The sequence below is a fragment of the Chiloscyllium plagiosum genome, unplaced genomic scaffold (assembly GCF_037043375.1).
Source record: "Chiloscyllium plagiosum isolate Xiang-an unplaced genomic scaffold, Cpla_swu_hap1 HiC_scaffold_43, whole genome shotgun sequence".
Classification (NCBI taxonomy): domain Eukaryota; kingdom Metazoa; phylum Chordata; class Chondrichthyes; order Orectolobiformes; family Hemiscylliidae; genus Chiloscyllium; species Chiloscyllium plagiosum.
In genome coordinates this window covers 14,809,726-14,831,714 of record NW_028270181.1, presented here as the reverse complement: position 1 = coordinate 14,831,714, position 21,989 = coordinate 14,809,726, and the positions used below count along the sequence as shown (strand labels likewise).

The 21,989-nt window shown below is 40.3% G+C and overlaps 1 protein-coding gene across 11 annotated transcripts in view; it reads right to left on the bottom strand.

Moving 5' to 3' along the window:
• dlg5a (discs, large homolog 5a (Drosophila)) overlaps positions 1 to 21,989 on the bottom strand; it is a 228,429-nt gene that overhangs the window by 178,384 nt on the left and 28,056 nt on the right. The window contains exon 1 of one of the 11 annotated variants that reach the window (XM_087982434.1): positions 2,042 to 2,143. The exons of the other annotated variants lie outside the window; for them this stretch is intronic. The gene's annotated coding sequence lies outside the window, so the exon portion shown is untranslated. Of the gene's footprint in view, positions 1 to 2,041; positions 2,144 to 21,989 lie in introns of those variants that run through there. 11 annotated transcript variants of the gene reach the window in all.

The window sequence follows — 21,989 nt, the reverse complement described above, 5'->3', positions numbered from 1 at the left end:
TGACCCTTATTGTCCTCCACTCATCCAATTCTAGCTCTCACTTTACCAAGTACCTTCCCTGGATCAACTTGCCACACACCGGATATCCACCGAAAAACCAGCATTCCCTGGTATCCATGTCATTCAGCCATGCCACTGTGCACTTGAACAAATATTGGTAATCCAGCATTGTCCCTCACCAGCAACGTAATCGCACAGCATCCATAAAACCACGCTGTAGCCATAACTTTCTCTCGGAAACTCTCCTACCCTAGTCACTGTTTATTCATCAGGCCACACAATTCACCTGTCCTTAGCTACATTCTGACTAAAGATCCTGTCTAGATCACTGCTATTGTGTGTCAAATACCCAATATCTTGTCAGTGTCCAGTTGCACATCGTATGGAGGCAAGCAATTGAAAAATGCTAAACAAAGCTTTTATGTACAAGTTTAAAAAGTTAACACTAACAAAACTAAGAGATCGCAATTTGTTCCTACAATGCAAACCAAACAGTGGTATCATAACCAAAGACAATTTTACATTCCATAATGCAGATGGTAAAGAAGGTGGACTGCATATTGGCATTCACGGCGAGAGGATTTAACTACAGAGCAGGGTTGTCTTGCTGCAATTAGAGGGCCTTGCTGAGACCACACCCGGAATACAGTGTGCAGCTTTGGTCTCATTAACAGAGGATGGACGTTCTTGCTACAACGGGGATTGCAGCCTAGGTTAACCAGATTAGTTCCACCATCCCAAGAATCAATGTAATAGGAGAGCTTAGCTTGTTTGGATTATATTCGCTGGAGCTCAGAAGAATGAGATAGAGGAGATATTAAATGAAAATTTCATGTCAGTTTTTACTGTTGAGAAAGAAAGAAAGTCAGAAATAAATATTGATGTTTTGAAGACAGTTCACATTACAGAAGAGGAAGTGCTGGAGGTCTTGGAAACAATAGGCAGATGAATCTCCAGGAAATTGCAGGGCCTCTTGTAGAAATTTGTACCATCTATAACTATGAATGAGGTACCAGATGACTGGAAAGTGGTTAATGTTGTGCTTTTGTTTAAGAAGAGATGAAAGGTGAAGCTTAGGAACTATAAACCTGTGTGTCTGACTTCAGTGGTGGGTAAGTTGTTGGAAATGATTCTGAAAGATAAGCTTTATATGCATTTGGAGAGGAAAGGAATGATTAGGGTTAGTCAGTGTGGTTTTGTGCAAGGGAAAAGATGTTTCACAAACTTGATTGAATTTTTTGCAGAATAACTAAGATGATTGATGAGGGTAGAGTGGTAGACATTGTTAACTTGGACTTCAGTAAAGCCTTTGACAAAGTTCCACACGGTAGACTAATTAGTAAAGGTGCAGGAAGTACGTTCTCAATAATGGAGGAGTCCAGCACGAGGGGTCACAGTTTAAGGTTAGGGGATAAACTATTTAGGATTCACTCAAAGTGGTGAGCCTGACAGATTCAATACCATAGAAGGTATTTGAGGCCAAAATATTGGATGATTTCAAGAAGTTGAGATAGCACTTGGACTAAAAGAATTAAAGGATACCGGGCTCAAACAGGAACTGGTTGAGTTGGATCAGTCATGATCATAATGGTGGAGCAGGCTTCAAGGGCTGAATGGCACATGCCTGCTCCTATCTTCTATGCTTCTACAGTCTGCTGCACCAAACTGTCGTCTACCGGAAGCAGGAATCAACCTGGTCCTAACTGGCCTGTAGCACCTGATGCAGCTAAGATTTGGTCATGGATAAGGAGTGTTTCCTCCTTCCAACTTCCCATCTCCTCCTCAGAAGACCCATTTGACTTCCCCAGTTCCTCGGCGTTCATCACATCACTTCATTGCCTGCACCAATTGAGCAAAGCAGAGCATGCCAACTATTCCAAGCAACAGAATCACATCTTCAGCAGCCCTACTGTGCGCTCTATCACAGCTTTGGGCAAAGCACAGATAAGCACCGTATTTGAACTCTGCATCAGATAAGGGTTGCACAATACTTTCATGAGCAATTGTCACAGTGGGTAGTTCTTGGTCCCTAGGAACCAACCTTGTAATGTTCTGGGTCCCTAAATGCACCAGGTTCACGAGAATGCTCCAGGATGTAGGAGTCGTGGCATCTGTCAGGATAGCGGGGACACACCTCCAGCATCTGGTAAAAGTGGTCACATAATACCTACACATTAATGGAACAGAATCCCTTTCTATTCATGAATTTCACAGAATTCTGATATAGCCCCTCATTACCAGCCCTACACGTGAAAGAATTCAGCTCTGTTTCTCAATCTGCCCGCACTGTAGCACTGACCACATCTGGAAACAAAAACAAATCAGTGTGATCTTGCACAGCTGGCATTGATCACCATCCTGATGCATTGTGGGTGCACCCACATCCCACGCAAGTCACCCATTGTTCCCTCAAACGAGCTAGTTGCATAAAACATTCAAAGCAACTGCCAACTACATGGCCACCAAGAAAGAATGGCCTCCCCTTCCTCCGTGGCCCTCAAGTTACACAGTGGCTGGCATAGTTCCATCAGTGGCCGGGGACAGCCTGCGTCAACACTGCTCCTTGTCCCCGGAAAACTGAGTCTGAGCAAAAAAATCTCTAGTCCTCCTGCGGACTTCTTACATCCCGAGCAGCCCTGTGGCTACATCTCTGCCTGAACTCGATGCACCCAAGATCCATAAGGGTCTGCTGCAGCTTTTGGGCTTGGTTTTAGCTTGGCCCTCCTGCATTTGCTACCATCTTGTTAGTATGGCAGCCACAGAGACCAACCTTTCACCAGTCATCACATGCATGCCTTTTGGTGGGAAGGACATGTTGGAAACATAGAGCTAAGAATCTGTTTGTTGCTTGAGAGCAGTGTAAGTTGGCTTTTCCTGTGGATGAGGGCTGCACACACTCCTCCATACAGTGAGATATACAACAGCCAGTTAATGAAGGCCATATCGCCATTATGCATTCAACTTCAGCCTCAGCACGTGCACTAACTTGGTGAAGGTGCCATGCCTGAGTGAGCGATGCATTATATCAAAAAGGGAATGCCTGCTCTGCTCAGTCTTCCTTCTCATCTCAGACCAACATTAACCATTCAACTTTTCATTGTATTCAGCAGAATCCATCTTAAAACTTAACAGATTAAGCAATGGTCTCCTCTTCCCATAGTACTCTTGCAAGATTTACAAACTGAGTGTCACTTTTGGCCAGCATTCCAAGTCACTTATATGAACTTCTGAACATGGGCATCTCTAATCATGCAATTTGCAAGTTCCAATATGTTGGAAATCACCTTTAAACAGCATGTGAACCCTAAGCATGTTCACTCTGCTCGCATTGCAAATACATGATGAAACAACTGCAAATGAAGCATTGCTGCAGCTTGCAAATATACACTTTTTTTAGTGGATCCTGTGCTTTCGCCCATCAAACTGGCACTGACCCCACCCATCCTGGGCATTCTTCCAATTGCAGGTAACTATTGTGAATGCATGTGGGCTCCCTCACCACCTATCTGCTCCCTCCCCCTTATCCTCCTGTCGTCAGCTTAAATACCACTTTCTCAGAGCGGCTTCTAGTTCTGAAGAAGAGTCACAGGAGTTGCAATGTTAACTGTTTTCTCTCCACAGATGCTGTCAGACTTGCTGGGCTTCTCCACCTTTTTTTATTAAAAAAGGTTAAGATGTATTTATTTGGAATAAATAGTTGTTTATGTTGTTATATACAGAAACCTAGTCAATGTTTTGAGATAACTTGAGTCCATCAGATGAGTAAATCAGGGGCTTTTTTAGAAAGCTGATTAAATCTTTAACTTTTGTGATGACCCTAGGGTATGGTTTGAGTATCAAATCATTTTTCTATGTGGGTCTTAACACACACCAATTCCAGCCTGTTTTTGATGGTTCTAAAAGGTCTGGCTGAAACCAGTGGATGATAACACACCAATTGTTTTTCCAGCAGTAGAGTTCATATAATTTCCACCAATCATGGAAGAATTTGAAAGGTTTTTGATAATGGCCATTTTTCTACTGTAACACCTATTGTTACAAAAAATGTAATGGCAAAATAAAGAAAAGTTACAAAACAGAAATCTAGCTCATAAATGACTGAATTTCCACTTTTACATTTAACATGAAACCTCTGAGCGATTATCTAAATTTGTAGACAAATGCTCAAGAGCAAATTGTTTTCTTTTTAAATATGCAGTTTGAATAAAACTTTCATAATGTAACAGTACATGAAATCCACAAAACTATAAAATTACTGTAAATTAACAAAGGTTTTATCTTACTGTCTATACATCTAATCTCATACAGAACATCTTTAAAAGTAGTCATCTCCCTACAACCTTTACCAGAAGCACTCCTGTTAACCACATAACAATATACAGTGAGGCTGAGGGTGGAAGACACAATCCACCACAATCTATTCTGACAAGAGAGTTAATTAGTTACGCACAAGGAGAACACAACAACACTGACAGCTCCAGTTCCGGCTAAAATGGTTAATCAAAACTGCAGAAAAAGGTTCCATTTATTGTAATCTGTATTGTGGATGTCAAAGATAATGAGAACACCATTAAATGGTCAAAGCAATTAAAAAAAACTCTTCCCCATAAAATAATTCATCTAAGGTGTATCTGACAAAGAAAGGCAGGAACAATTTTAAGTAGGATACATATTATTCAAAAGTAAGATAGCAACAACAATAGCTTGAATGCATATTTAAGGATTAGTGGTTGTTGAAGTCTGGAAATTGGCTTGGTATTCTTTAGACTCTAAGTCTGCATTAGCTCCTGCAGGAGAAAAAAGAACAATACTACGCATATCTAAGCATTCTCCAATTCTCACATCATTAGAATATGGAGATTTATCACTATTGGAACTTCTGAAATTCTCTGCTGAGTCGTTGTATGAGAATAATCACCATAATGTCTACAATCATTGTAGCAGAAAGACCATCACTTTTCAAGGGAATAAATGTGACATTTGCAGCCACACCCACATCCCAAGAACAAATCCAAAATAGAGTGAACATTTGGTCAGCATCAATGATTAGACCAATATTTATTGCCCAATCCTTATTGTCCAGAAGCCAATTAAGAGTCAACCAAATTATTGTGGTTGGGAGTAACATGTAAGCTGATTTCTGTCCTTAAAAGCCAGATGTGTTTTTAACAACATGGCGTTCTGAAGAAGTCACTGACTTGAAATGTTAACTGTTTCTCTTTCCACAGACACTGCCAGACCTACTGAGAGTCAGAGTGTTTTTGTTTCAGATTTTCAGCATCCACAGTATTTTCCTTTTATTTTTATTTATGACAAATGAAAGTGATCACAACTAGAATTAGAAATAGCCTTATTGTCACATGTACTTACATGAGTACAGTGAAAAGTTTACCAGTTGCCACTTACAGCGCCGTCTCAGGTACAAATGTACCTGGGTACAGATCCTTAAGTACAAATTCTTAGGTAAAAAAATTAGAAATATAACTAAATAAGAAGTCCAGCATTACAGACCTTTGTGCCATCTTAGGTAGGAAAGTGCAAAATCATAGAAATAAATAAGGTGAGGCACATAACTGGGTGGCACGGTGGCTCAGTGGTTAGCAAGACTGCCTCACAGTATCAGGGACCCCAGGTTCAATTCCAGCCTCAAGTGACTGTCTGTGTGGAGTTTGCACATTCTCCTTGTGTCTGCGTGGGTTTCTCCCAGGTGCTCCGGTTTACTCCCACTGTCCAAAGTTATGTAAGTTAGGTGGATTGGCCATGCTAAGTTGCCCAGTGTTCATGGGAAATGCAGGGGGTTGAATCTGGGTGGAATACTGCTCAGAGTCGGTGCAGACTTGTTGTGTTGAATGGCCTGTTTCCAAACTGTAGGGAATCAATGGATTCTATGATCCGAGGCAAGCTTTGTACTTTCACCATCTGCCATGATGGGATTCAGACCCACGCCTCAGAACATTAACCTGGGGTACTGCCTTATCAGTCCAGTGATTTTACCACAATGTTACAGCCTCAAATCAGAATAAAATCCACACCTTTGGGACAAAAGAAAATAGTAATTCTAAGACATTTGTAAATGTAAGTGATCAATTCCAATTTTTTATTCTGAGTGTTTCAATAATGAAAAGTATGGAGCAAACATGGCAATCAATATCACTTTTTAAAACGTGACTGGAAAAATCAACAGGATGCAAATTCACGCTGAAGATTTATCACAAAATGTTTTAAAATCAGAAAGGTGAGTACTTGACAGAATTATTCTTCCTCTCTATCCATTCAAGCTTTACATGAAATGAAAATTTTACTGGTTAAAATATTCCTGCCATCCCTGGCTGCAGATATATTCCATTCCTATAACTACATAATTTGTGTAATTGCACAATTATTATTACTCGTTAAAGCCAGAATTCAGGTGCAATACCAACAAATTAACCACGTATTTATTTGTTCAATGCAACATTGTTGTTAACCCCACTTGCCATTTTACCAAATTAAGCATTTGAAGGTCGGTGGCAACATTTCCAGACACAAAATTCAGAGCGGTAACCTGTTGACTCCAGCTCACTGTTTCCTCCTTCAGTTGACCATCTTGGACTCCAGTTAGCAACATGACAAGACATGCTCCATGGGCAGTGGTTGTATGCACCCTGCAATTCAGCAGGTTCCAATAGCAAATCGGGATTCCAACTTCCCTTTGTCTGAAATGTCTGGGGCAATTCATACAAACAGCGCAGGGCAGCTCCAGACTACCAGCATTTGACCAGGTGCATGGCTGGACTTCAAAAATGGTGCCAAGATCCCCAAAAGGTCCCAGCAGTCTCAAGTACTTATGCTTCTGATTGGAGAGGCAATATGAGAAGCGGGGTGGCAGTGTGTGGTGCATAGGTACTCAGGTGAATTGGCCATGCTAAATTGCCCGTAGTGTTAGGTAAGGGGTAAATGTAGGGGTATGGGTGGGTTGCGCTTCGGCGGGGCGGTGTGGACTTGTTGGGCCGAAGGGCCTGTTTCCACACTGTAAGTAATCTAATCTAATCTAATCTAATCTAATCTAATCTAATCTAATCTAGCAAGTTTGGGAAGATAGCATGCAAAATCTCACTAGGACCATGCAGACAATGAGATCTGATACTTAACCAATTTCTGGTAAAATCAGTCCACTGCCCAGCTTTTTCCCTCCACAGCCTCTCAAATCTCTCATTTTCAAGCATAAAATTATGTCCTCTTGAAATTTATTCCTAAACAAATTGATTCTAACATTCTGACTTCCTTCAGGCACTTTTCCTAGCTCATAAATTGCTGCTTTAAAATGCTTTTCCTCATTTCTTTTGACTTCTTTTGAGAAATATCTTAAATCTATCCCCTCTCACTATCAATGCTTCACTCTGGTAAGTGGAACCAATTTCTTCATATTTACTTTAACAAAAGCAACTTTAAATACTGAATGGATATATCACTTCAGCTCCCTGTGCAAAGAATATTTCATAGTTTCACAAGACAAGTTTGCCATTCTTGCAACCATCCTATTAATTCTTCTCTGCACCCTTAAGGCTGTCGTTCATAATGCTTGGTCCAGAATTAGATACCAAATCCTCCGCTATATAATACAGCATGAAAATGAGTTACCAATCCATCAATGAAGCTACAACTGTGCTATGCACATTGAACAGAAGCAGCATATGTAGACAGAGCCAAGTGATCCCACAACCAATGGATCAAATCAAAGCTCTATGTCTTTCCCATATCCAATCACAAACATTACTGGATAAAGATTTATCTTCAACAATAGCAAATTCCACATGATATACCGGAAGTATTCACTACAATTTTAGGCTAGCTTTATCGATTGGAAGATGTATCCACTTGGGGTGGGGAGGGGGTGTCTTTGCTCCAGTTGGAATCATACCTAGCGTAAAGGACGATAGAATGTAACAATAATCACTATCTAATTAAATTTGAAAAGGGGAAAATAAGAGATTTGAGGAAAAATATATGGATAATGTATTCCAACTAAACTAGGTTGGCTTAAAAGCATGAAAATTTTTCATGTTGTTATTCTATGTACACTGAAAAAAAAAGGTTTGTTCAAAGTTTAAGGGGTTTGGAAGCAAAGCTAGAAAAAAAAAGCATTTTGCTAGCTTTCTCTGTTCTTTAGAATATATTCTCAATTAAGGATGAAATCATGGCAGAAATACTTAAACAAAAGAAGAACTTACAACCACAACTGAGGCCTGAATTTTATATGACATAAATGAAATAATCATTGTCTCCATTAATAAATTGAACAAAGTAAGCTTGTGTGCGCTAATATTCACAAGACATAATTTCAAGACCATTGTTAAGGTAGATTGGGCAGCAGTTTCTTTTGCTGTGTGTGTTATGTATTTTCACATTACATCTTGTCTGGAGGTGCATGATGTTGACTAGCTGTCCAAGTCAAAAAATGTTCTGCACAGGAATAGTACCAGATTTTAATAACTACAACTACTTTGCGATAACATCCACTCTGAACTGCTTTGTTTATAATGAGACAATATTCATTGTGTAATTTTTATTATATCTTTGTACCTACATCTTTCAAGTGTTGACATTGTACCTTGAATTGTGTAACAATAGGTTGTACAGTCAGTAGCCATGGTGACAAGATGCCAGGAGATGTGGAGCCACCATGAGGGTACTCAAATGATATGTTATTTCAGCTGCACTGAACAAGTTTTTATTGTAGTACTTGCACTATAGAAATCTCAGAGCAATTAGACTCAAGTTACCATGGTTACTGCTGCCACTGGATGGTATAGCAAGCAAGTGAACAAAGGTTTGATTACTTCTCCCACCTTTCCCAGTAGCTCACGGCAATGTAAAGTTTGTTCAGTTATTATCTCACCTACATGGAATAAAATCTGTATTCCAAATATATGATTATCATGTTGTTAGACATGAAAGACTTAGAAACCAAGGATATTTTAAATGAATAAACAGAGTCCACAAACAGAATTTCCAACACCAGGAACAACTCTAACAAAAATCATTCAATTTCAGAATCAGTTAACACATCTGAAACAAAAAGAGAAATGTTCAAATTATTCACTCCTCTCCCCATTAACCATTTAGTGGTACACCTTCCAATTCTCAGGCAATGGGTGTTTTGCTGATCATCCACTCAACCCAAGTGCATTTAGGATAGCCAAGTTTAGACAAAGGTTTGTAGCTCGTAGCCAACATTTCCATTTTTCCAGTGGTGGAACCTGTTGGCCAACTACCTTAAACCAACAGACACTCACTATGACCTTAGCCAGCAATTCACAAACTGGTGTAGAATTACAACTTTCTTGGGGGGAGGCGGGGGGGGGGGGGGGGGAGTCTGAATTATTGCACTTAAACTTCAACTCCTATTACATAGAGTTTATAAAGTTCCAAGCAACTCCAAACATAAACTCTGTGTTGAAGAGCAAATCACCAATTACTTCCATCAGCAAATAAATATTGCCGAAGCTAAATTTCTTTTGAGAAGGGCTGCAAGTCTGTATCTGAAACGGAGACTGATAATATTTTAAATCTCTCAAATCCATGACTGAAACACTGCACAAGTGCAGAAATTTAAGCTAATAAACTTTCAACCTTTGGGAATGAAATACTGGAAATAAGTAGGCCTGTAATGATGCACATCGAGTGTATGGTGCTGGAAAAGCACAGCAAGTCAAGCAGCATCCAAGGCACAGGAGAATTAATGTTTCTGGCATAAGCCCGAAACTTCAATTCTCCTGCTCCTTGAGTGCTGCCTGATCCGCTGTGCTTTTCCAGCACCACACTCTCATCTCTGATCTCCAGTATCTGTAGTCTTCACTTTCTCCAATATAATGATGCATTACTGGTTAAATTTATGGGCAGGCATTGACCTTGCTGGGAACAGGAATTGCATTAATTTCTGACACTTGTCTAGTTTTCATACATGACAACTATATCTCGATTTTATAAATTTTATAATAATGGCTTTCTAATTTACTGATTCCCTGTATATCAAATCTACATTGCTCTGGTAAGAAACATACTGCTGACAAAAATTGCATACCAATAATTTATCAAAATAAAAACATTTCGGGCTATCCTATCTGCATCAGTACTTTAGTTCAAGCACTGTTCAAGCTTATCGAGAAAAATGGATGGGAGCTGGCCAGAAAACCTTCAGAATAATATGATGCAGAGGTATGAAATATTATTTTGCTAATGTTCACATTGATTAATGAATAGATTTGAAATAACCCTTAATAAGTGTACAACAATCACCTGTGATTGCACATTTGCCCTGTGTCTGTGTGGGTTTCCTCCGGGTGCTCCGGTTTCCTCCCACAAAGATGTGCAGATTAGTTGAATTGGCCATGCTAAATTGCCCATAGTGTTCCGGGATGTGTAGATTAGGTGCATTAGTTGGGGGTAAATATAGGGTGGGCAATGGGTCTGGGTAGGTTGCTCTTCAGAGGGTCGCTTTGGACTTGTTGGGCCAAAGGGCCTGCTTCCACACTGTAGGGATTCTATGATTCTACAATAATCAAATCTAGATGTAATGAAAGCACGGATAATGGTTTAAATATTGAAAAAAGTGATACAAGGGGACAGGCAATGTCATGAATGTGGGCCTAGGCAGCTGTTGTGAGGAAATGATGAGGAGGTAGGAAGTTCAACTAACAGTCAATTAGAACAGAGTTTGTGAACTGGCATTGCAGCCTGAAACTGTGGCCAAGAAAGGGTTGGAAGCTGTGGCAAGGGAACAGTGATGGTGGGAGGAGCCAAAACAATTATTTCTGTCTTTGCGAGGTTTAACTGAAAGAAATGCAGCTCATCTTGGAGTGGAGGTTGCACACAGAGGATTCAAGAGAAAGTAGCAGAGCTGGGTGCTATCAGAGTACATGCAAACTTGACATCATCTCGTTTCATGATGTTGCCAAGGATAAGCATGTCGATGAAATCGAGAAACAGCCATGGACAAATATATCCTTGGGATTTCCGAAAGAGATGACTGAAGTTTTTCAGGTGATTCTTTAGCCATAGCTAATTTAGGTAACAATGCACAACCCACTCAGCTGGATAATGAGGGTGAGGTGTTGAAGAAAACTAGAATAGTTTAACAAAACCGAGATTGAGAAGTACATAATGGAAAATATGCCATAAGCACAATCACGGAGGATGTCTTTTAGGTCTCCAGTTCGTTTCAATGCTGAAGCATAAGGCTAGATTCCATATTTTCAACATGGAGCTGTAAGATAAGCATAAGTCTATGGTGTTTAATAAAACTAGAGAAGAATCAAAGGTTAATGAAAGAGGCAGTTTGTAAGTACACTTGAACACCAACAGGTGCAGTGCAAAATTACTGAATTCTCAATATAACATTGAATGTGTTCAGCTTTGAGACACTGAGATGTAATGAGTTCTGCAAATGCAGCTATTAATTCCTGAACTTCACATAAGCAAAAGGAACAAATGCACCCGTAAAGTGACATGGCTTACAAGAATCTGGACTTTGGACTACTGTCAGAGACTGTTTTCTACTTTTCTTTACTGACAATTCAAATGTTCTATATTTAAAGATCAAAGCAATGTTGTTGAAATCCCCAAAATGACATCAACCCCATGCTATCTTCAATCTGAGTCCAATTAAGTTTGCTGACAATGAGTATGCTGGCATATGAAAATGCAAATGATTTTAAAGTAAGTTTAAAATATAAACCATCCTTTATGAGACCACCAAATCTATATATGAAAAATAGATCAGATTGTTTAACTTGTTAATGAATCACTTCATGTCGAGTGATACATTATCCACACTTAGCAATTCTGAGGTATACAGGACCTATGTTAAGTGTGGATCAATGCTTTTCAAATGGGAGCATGTCCAAGGTGCTGCATGGAGTTTGAAGCCTTGACTACAGACAATAAAATTTCTAAGTTTACTTAATCTCAAACTACAGCTAAATCAGATTGTGTTTAGCTTTCCTTTTCTCTGTATGATTCTTTAACTTCACACCATTTCAGACACCAGGTAAGTTATTCGTGGGAATCTATCAATTCTGCTTTGTACCTAGTTAGCAGAAACAAAGATGGTTTATTGAATGGTTACCCTCCAAACAGGACTGTGGGAGGAGCCAAAACAATGATTTCTGGATTTTCCCAAGTTGAAACCTAAAACTTAGTACAACACAGATCTGCAATATTTGCATTACTTTAAGATATCTCTTACAGTCAACTATTCAAAACAGCTATGACAGATACCTCTTTAAAATAGCTACACAAGTTTGTTCCAATTGTCCAGTGTCAGCCTTGGATACAAGAAGATAGCGTTCATGTGCTCGAGTTGGTGGCTGTGGATTCAAGTACCACTCCAGAATCAAGCACCCATAACCGAAATTGGCACTTTGGTGCCTTACCTCAGATGGAGAAGCTGTCTTTTGGATGAGGGCTTGGAGTACAGGCTCACAATTTCTTGAAGGTGGAGTTACAGGCAGACAGGATATTGAAGGAGGCATCTTGTACACTTGCCTTTATTAATCAGTGCATTGAGTATAAGGGTTGGCAAGTCATGTTGTGTCTGTGTAGGGCATTGGTGAGACCACTTGTGGAATAGTGTGTTCAATTCTGGTCTCCCTGCTTTAGGAAATATGTCGTTAAACTTGAAAAAATGCAGCAAAGACTTACAAGGACGTTGCCACCGGTGGAGGGTTTGAGCTACAGAGAGAGACTGAATAGGCTAGGGCTATTTTCCCAAGGGCGTTGGAGGTGGAGGGGTGACATTATAGAAGTTTATAAAATCATGAGCGGCATGGACAGGGTGAATAGACAAGGTCTTTTTCCAGAGTAGTGGAGTCTAAAAATAAAGGGCATAGGTTTAAGGTGAGAGGGGAGAGACATAAAAAGGGACCAAAGAGGCACCTTTTCACACAAAGGTTTGTTCATATATAGATTGAACTGCCAGAGGAAGTGGTAGAGGTTGGTACAATTACAACATTTAAAAGGCATCTGGATGGGTACACGAATAGACAAAAGGTTCAGAGGCTTATGGGCCAAATGCTGAGAACTGGGACTAGACTGATTTAGAATATCTGGGTCGTCATAGAAGAGTTAGACTGAAGAGTTTGTTTCCATGCTGTACAAATCTATGATTCTATGACTCTAGGTGTTAAACCAAGACCCCGTCAGCAATCATAGATGATGCAAAAGATCCCATAGCACTGTTTGAACAAAAGCAGTCTTCCCGGTGTCCTAGTCATACATATCACTTAACCAACCAATTTTAAAAGTGCTCTTTATGAAATGTGCAACAATCTTCTGCGAGAAATGCCACATAGATTATATATCTTGGCCTCCTCCTGACGTCTCCCCAGCTTCACAAATGCCAGTTTTCAGCAAATTCCACTGCATATGACCAAGAAACAACTAAAGGCACCGGAGACTGGAGAGACTAAAGGCCCGATCAACATTCTGGCAAAACTCGTGATGACCTGTGCTCCCGAACTTGCCACACCCCAGGACAGTATAGCTACAAGCCTGGAATCTATCCCATTATGTGGAACTTTGCCAGATACATCCTGTATACACAAGATAAATCCAATCTACCCAATTTGTGCATCATCAAATCTTGCTCATCAGTAAAGTCAACCATCTCATCATGTAACATTTGCTTAGCAAAAGTGGTTGGAGTCATATCAAACAAAGTAAAATGTTTGGTGTAGGTCAGTTATCTCAGCTTCAGGGCATCACTGCTGGGTCTCCTCAGTGTAGTCTCCTACGCCCATCTTCAGCTGCTTCATTAGTGATCTTCCTTCCATAAGGTTAGAAGGGATGTTTGCAATTTGCACGATGCTGATTAACATTTGCAACCCCTCAGATACTGAAGCAGTTTATGTCCAATTCCCTCAAAACAAGGGCGATGACATGAATAATTAATTTTCACTGAGAATTGGTTTGGAGGGGTTTATTAACAGAACTTAAGAATTCCATATTTTTTGAGTCACCTTGAGGGATCATTATATCACTGAGCAGTCAGGAGCTACTGTTTACCACTTCTTCTGAAGGAAGGGTAGTGGTTCAAATGGACAGCATTCCCTGTTTATAGTGCTAAAATGTCCTGGATTTGAGGTTTTTGCCAATAGTCTGTCTCACAAGTGTGTTGAATTTACTGAACATATCAGGACTAGCCTTGGCTATAATATCCTAGTATGGAATAGGCTGACATAATGCTGAGCTTCATATGGGAAGTTCAGCTATATGGCCAAGGTGTTGATGGGCATTTCTTACTCAAAATTATACTTTCCATAAGGAAGCAGTTCCAGGCTGACTAGAAAATAAAAGAAACACAGAGGAAGATATGATTAAATTGGAGAGGGTGCAGAAAAGATTTACAAGGATGCTACCAGGTTTGAGTTATAAGGACGCTGGAAAGTCTGGGACCTTTTTGCCTGGAGCACAGAAGTTTGAGGGGTGACCTTATGGAGGTTTATAAAATCATGAGGTGCATAGTTACGGTGAAGCAAAGGTTGTCCCCCCCAGGGTAGGGGAGTTCAAAACTAGAGGGCATATTTTCAACGTTCGAGGAGAAAGATTTAAAAGGGACCCACGAGGCAACATTTTCACACAGTGGATGGTTTGATACGGAATGAACTGCCAAAGGAAGTGTAAGATGCAGTTACAACATTTAAAACACACATGGACAGGTAGATGAATAGGAAAGGTTTCGAGGGATATGGGCAAATGGGACAGAAGGGCCTGTATGACTATCTCCCTATCTGCACATTGGCTGCTGCATTTTCTCCAGTACAACCAGGAGTCAATTTTCAGAATGCCTTGAAATCGGCTGCAAGGCATTTTGGCATGACTGAAGGCTCTGAAAGACACCATATAAATACAATCCTTACTTTTACTTTCAAAAGCAGGGTAATGTCCATTTCAACTCAGAGTGGCATGAATGTAGAAAGCCAAGTAAGGGGAAAGCAACTTTTCATTAATCTTCACTATCGTTTCCAGGGATTGGGTGATTTTGGCCGATGTCCAGCAGCTCAGAAGAAGGATATAAATTAAGAACTAGAGGATAAATTATTAAGACCATAAATCTCTCCATTATCAAACTGTGACATGTCTAAGGAACTGCTGAAAAATATCAAACTTGGCTGAAAGTATTGCAGTTCTCTAAAAAAAAAAGGAAATTATAATAAAGCACATCAATTAAGTGTTTCATTGAAGAAATTCTTTGTGAAGTGATTCTCTGGAGACTAGGTGTCTCAGAGCCCAAAGGCAGATGAAAACATGAAAAGCACATTCATTGTTATAAAAAAGGTCACAGATGTGGATATAAACCAAGTGATACCTGTGTTATAACTTGTGTAGGTGCCAAAGACATAATAATTATGTTTCAGCTTCCATTGTCACAGACAAAAAAGTAATCTTGTAATCCAAGTATTTAAAAAAAAATCATGTAAAATCTCCTTGATTAAAATGAATAATTCAGAATCTTACTAGCAATGCAGCTTACTGACAAGTATCCAGATCAATGGCTTGGCTTGTCTGACAGCATCAGAAAGCACTGGGTAGAATCCTTCAATATATTTTTATGACAATAGATGTTTTGTTTGTGTATTGTATGGTACCTACGTTTCAGTTCCAAGTAAAACCCACTCAGTATACTTCAGTGGACAATTTGGCATTCATTTTCATTGCATAATTTGGCCATTTACAAAATGCGTCGAGGCTTTAATCAAAGACAAAAGATGGATCCCTGCAGCTTGCTGCAATTAGTTTAGTAGTATCATGCTAAGCTGGAACAGGGCATTTGATGCAGTGTTGTTCACACTAATGAAAAACCTCTTCCTTCACTGCAGTTTTTATTATTTTTAACCAGTTTTTAAACACTGCATATACAAAGAATCCATTACAAAATTCAATTTCACAGTATTTCATTTTGTAGAGAACGCTAGTACTTTACAAAACTTGGCTTAAAAATGAAACAGTAAAGTTTTCACTTCAATTGTACATAATTTCGTTAACTTGAAATATGAACATGAAGGTAGAAAGATGAATCTTTTCCATCAGAATCCCTCTTACCTCTTGGGAAGGTTCACGTTCTATCAATAGCCTCGACTGAACAACCACTCATTTAAATACAGTAACCGTCTAACTTCAAGCAAGTCAAAAACATGGCTATAATTAACTGTGCTGCATTAAATACAGCAATCTTTGGATTTATCAGCTAAAGACATTCCTGCCTACCTTTCCCATGAATATTGAAAATTAATGTCAGCACAAAAGAATTCTCCACTTACAGTATGATCTGGCAATAAAGAAAGGCAAGCTGTTGTTAAACTCCACACAAATGATTTCAAATGCAAGTTCTTGCAAGATCGTCTTACACTTGTTGCTGGAAATGTAAACAGGCAGTGGAAGAATCGGTCAAACATACAGATCTGAGCTGGTACAATCTGCTTTCACTGAAGTCAAATTATTGCCTGGATAGTCTGCTAGTGGAAGTTTAATTAAAATATTTTTATTCTCAAGTTTGTTACCCTGACAAGATGGAAACATTTTTTAACTTCTGTTTATTTGCCTCTTTGTGTCTCAGAAGGCAGTGGAGACAGTTTCTTGAATATTGTTAAGGCAGAGGTAGATTGATTTCTTCCTTTGCCTAACAAGAATCTAACATTATTGGAGGGAGGAAGATGGAAATGTGGAATTTGGAACAGAACCAGATAAGCACTGAATAGCAGAGGTTTGATGGGCCAAACGACCTACTTCAGCACCTAGTGCATATGCATATTCACATAATTGTATCATAGTTTGGTTTATGTCATGCACACAAACCAAAGAATTACAGTCACAAAAATAAATCAAGACTGCAAAGCTTGTGTTTACCAGTTAAAACTAGTGCATATATTGAGAAAAGTCACATCTTTCAGTTACCTCTTAATACAAAGCATATGGAAGCTATGGAAGAATATGATAAGGTGTCAAGAAAAGTGAAAATTACATCTTTCTCCAGAGGGAAGAAATTTTCACTAGTCTGAATTCTCCTACATTCAACTTGCTACAAGTATTAATGGCAGTTCTATCTGCTATTGGTCACCACCTGTCACAACATTTGCCAGATCTTATGCAGTTTGGTTGGGGACGCTCAGAAGAATACAATGCACAAAAACTACAGGTAATGCTCTTACAATGCACATTTATTGAACGCAATTTGGCTATTAGCAAATTGTGGACTTTTTTGTAATAAAGCGAACTTCTATTCTCTGTAACGTGATTCAAAGCCCTGCACTTATCTGAACAGCAAAATGCCGTCTCGGATCCTCTGTCTGCAAAATGCAAATTCAGTTTTCAGCTAAAACAGGAATGCAATCAGCTTTGCAAACCTTGAAACTCAGTTTGAAACTGGGAATTGTAGTCTACGTTTAGAAGAACTTTATTTCAAACTGGGGAGAATCTTAAGGAGGACTGGACTTCTGCACTGATATCACGTGGTCAGTAGGCTCGCGTGCTTTCTAGTGAAGAGCTTTGAGAAAAGTACAGTGCTCGCCAGTGATTTCAGTGTTAAAGTGTTAAATTTACTGCATTATTTCATTAAAATATATGACTTAATTTATTTAGATTGTACGATCGTGTGTGTTAGGCTATTACTTTTCTTTTCATTTTTACTGATATTTTTGGCGGTTCACCCCAACCTGTCCTTCCCATAGGCCCCATTACTTATATTGTACAATTTTCTATAACACGGTATTGCATAGGAATGCAACCACTGTATTAAAGGAGAACTACCAGTGTACCACAGTTATGATGGAGGAATTTACTTATCCTAGTAAAAATTTGAATTGTAACAGTGTGAAAGGAAGAGAGGGATAAGGATTTTGGGAGCGTGATCAGAAAAATCTTTTAGATCAGTACGTTTTAACTCAACAAGAAAGGAGGCATTGCTTAATCTGGTCCTGGGGAATAAGGTTGAGTCAAGTGAATCAAGGAGAAAGTGACCGTAGAATCTTATAGGTCAGGTTAGCTATGGAAAAGAACAAGCAACAATATTGAGCAAAAATAATTAACTGGAGGTGGATCAAATTCAATGGAATTGACCAAACGATTGGCAATTAAAACTGTAAAGGAATAATCTGCTGTACTTAAAGAGAAGTTTTTTTCTTACATTGAGGGAGATTCCTATAAGGTGAAAAGATGGAGATGACAAAGGCAGTGCTTCCTGAAAGTTAAAAAAAACAAGATAAGACAGAAAAAAGGTGCATTTGATAGCTGTTTGATTGATGAGAGTTAACTGAATTTAAGAAGTTCAGAGGGGAAATGCAAGAAGAAATAAAAGCACAAAGCATGTAAGAGAACAGAGTGGCAGCTAACTTGAAAGGGAACCCCAAAGTCTTCAGATAGCATATAAATAAAATGGCAGTAAGGACGAGAGAGTATGATTAGGAACAGATTTAGAATAGGGACAGAGGGCACAGCTGAGCAACTAAAAGGATACTATGCATCTGCTGTCACTAAGAGGACACAACTAAAGTTATAGTGGAAGAGGGGTTGGTTGAAGCACTGGATGGGTAAAGAGGAGATATTAGAAAGGCAGGTTGTACTTGGGGAGTCTCCTCTACCAAATCACTTGCAACCAAGGATTCTAGAGAAAAGAGGAGCTGAAATTGCAGAATTCTGATCCTCTTTAGGAACCAAACAATTGACAATCCTCTTTAGGGACATGGGTGATACCAGGCGACTGGAGAACTGCAAATGTTGTATGCTTATTCTAAAAGAAGTGTAAGGAGGATCAGCTTAGTAATTTCAAGCCAGCTTTCAGAAATGACAATTCAGGTAAAATAAAAAAGGTTAGTGAAAAAAATGTAGATGAATTAAGGCAAGTCAACACAAATATATTTCAGGAGAAAGTGAGGTCTGCAGATGCTGGAGATCAGAGCTGGAAATGTGTTGCTGGAAAAGCGCAGCAGGTCAGGCAGCATCCAGGGAACAGGAGAATCGACGTTTCGGGCATAAGCCCTTCTTCAGGAATGGGGATAGTTTGTCCAGCAGGCTAAGATAAAAGGTAGGGAGGAGGGACTTGGGGGAGGGGCGTCGGAAATGTGATAGGTGGAAAGGGGTCAAGGTGAGGGTGATAGGTCAGACTGGGGTGGGGGCGGAGAGGTCGGGAAGAAGATCTCAGGTTAGGAAGGCGGTGCTGAATTTGATGGATTTGACTGAGACAGGGTGGGGGGAGGGGAAATGAGGAAACTGGTGAAATCCGAGTTCATCCCTTGTGGTTGGAGGGTTCCTAGCCGGAAGATGAGGCGTTCTTCCTCCAACCGTCGTTTTGTTGTGGTCTGACGATGGAGGAGTCCAAAGACCTGCATATCCTTGGTGGAGTGGGAGGGGGAATTGAAATGTTGAGCTACAGGGTGGTTGGGTTGGTTGGTCCGGGTGTCCCAGAGGTGTTCTCTGAAACGCTCCGCAAGTAGCCGGCCTGTCTCCCCAATATAGAGGAGGCCACATCGGGTGCAGAGGATGCAATAGATGATATGTGTGGAGGTGCAGGTGAATCTGTGACGGATATGGAAGTTTCCTTTGGGGCCTTGGAGGGAGGTGAGGGGGGAGGTGTGGGCGCAAGTCTTGCACCTCCTGCGGTTGCAGGGGAAGGTGCCGGGAGTGGAGGTTGGGTTGGTGGGGGGTGTGGATCTGACGAGGGAGTCACGGAGGGAGTGGTCTTTACGGAATGCTGATAGGGGAGGGGAGGGAAATATATCCTTGGTGGTGGAGTCCGTTTGGAGGTAGCGGAAATGACGGCGGATGATGCGCTGTACATGGAGATTGGTGGGGTGGTAGGTGAGGACCAGTGGGGTTCTGTCCTGGTGGCGGTTGGAGGGGCGGGGTTCAAGGACAGAGGAGCGGGAAGTGGAAGAGATGCGGTGGAGGGCATCGTCGACCACGTCGGGGGGGGGAAATATATTTCAGGCAAACTTTGTTTAACTAACTTGATTCAGATTTTTGATAAGGTAACAGAGAAAGCTGATAAGGGCAATGCAGTTGATGTCATACACATGGGCCTCTGAAAAGCAAATCACATGAAATGTCACACATTTGTTAGCATGTTGAAACTGTGGAATAGAAGTGTGGCATGGATATAAAGTTTGCTGAGTGATAGTAATGAGAAAGTAATATTGAATAGCTGTCTTTGGATTTGAAGGTATATAATGTTGTCCCCAGCTATTAGAACCATTGCCAATTGATCTATTGTAATAACATGCTTGGGTGTACAGGAGTCGAGAGTGTTATGCTAGAAAAGCAGAGCAGGTCAGGCAGCATCCAAGGAGCAAGAGAATAGACATTTTGGGTATAAGCCTTTCATCAGAAAAATTGCATCTGCAGTTCTTACTTTCTCCTTCTTTGTACAGGATACAATTTCAAAATTTATGAGCGACATATTTTGTATTTTGAGATACAAGAAGGACAGTGACAAACTTCAAGAGAATAAAAGCCAAGCTGCTAGATGGACAGAAAATTTCATCCAAAAAATTTAAATGTGAAGTGATACACAGAACATAATGGCCCTCGATGTTGCACTGATCTGTGGAACCAATCTGATGTCCATCTATCCTACACTATCCCATTTTCATCCATATGTTTATCCAATGACTATTTAAATGCCCTTAAAGTTGCAAGTCTACAACTGTTCCAGGCAGTGCATTCAACGCTCCTACTCTCACTGTCCACCTGATCTAACCCTCTGATTATCTTATATGTCTCAATTAAGTCAGCTCTCAACCTTGACTCGAACAAAAACAGCCTCAAGTCTCTTAGCCTTTCCTCATAAGACCTTCCCTCCATACCAGGCAACATCCTAGTAAACCTCCTCTGAACCCTTTCCAAAGCTTCCACTTCCTTCCTACAATGAGGTGACCAGAACTGTACGCAATACTTCAGATGCGGCCACACAAATTTTTTTTTTTTTTAAAAACAACTGCAGCCTGATCTTGTGGCTCTGAAATTCAATTCCTCTGCAATAAAATATGACACATCATAGACCTTCTTAACAACCCTATCAAATGGGTAGCAACTTTCAGGGATCAATGTACATGGACACAGATCTCTCTGCTCATCTACGCTACAAAGAATCTTACCATTAGCCTAGTACTCTTTATTCCTTATGCTCCTTCCAAAGTGAATCACCTCTCACTTTTCCGCATTAAACTCCATTTGCCACCTCTCAGCCGAGCTCTACAGCTTACCTGTGTCCCTCTGTAAACTGCAACATCCTTCAGCACTATCCACAAATCCATCGACCTTAGTGTCACCCATCCTTCTATGCCCTCATCCAGGGCATTTATAAAAAAATAACAAACAGCAGTGGCCCTAAAACACCACTAGTAACTGAACTCCTATCAACCACTATCCTCTTGTCTTCTTTCAGCTAGCCAAGTTCTGATCCAAACCGCTAAATCACCTGCATTCCCATGCCTCTGTATTTTGTGAAATAGCCTACTATGGGGAGCCTCATCAAACGCCTGACTGAAATCCATATACACCGCACCAACCACTTTACCCTCATCCATCTGTTTGGTCACCATCTCAAAGAACACGATAAGCTTTGTGAGGTACGACCTCCCTTTCACAAAACCATGTTCAATAACCCTAACCAACTTATTCTTCCCTAGATTATTATAAATCCTCTCTCTCTCATAACCTTTTCTAACACTTTACCCATAACGAAGTAAGACTTACTGATCTATAATTACTAGGGTTGTCTCTACTCCCCTCCTTGAACAAGTGGACAACATTTGCTATCCTCCAATCAGAGTCATGGGGATGTACCACACAGAAACAGACCCTTTGGTCCAACTCATCCATGCCAACCAGATATCCCAACCCAATCTAGCCCCATTTGCCAGCACTTGCTATGTCCCTTCCTATTCATATACCCATCCAGATGCCTTTTAAATGTTGCAATTGGACCAGTCTCCACCACTTCCTCTGGCAGCTCATTC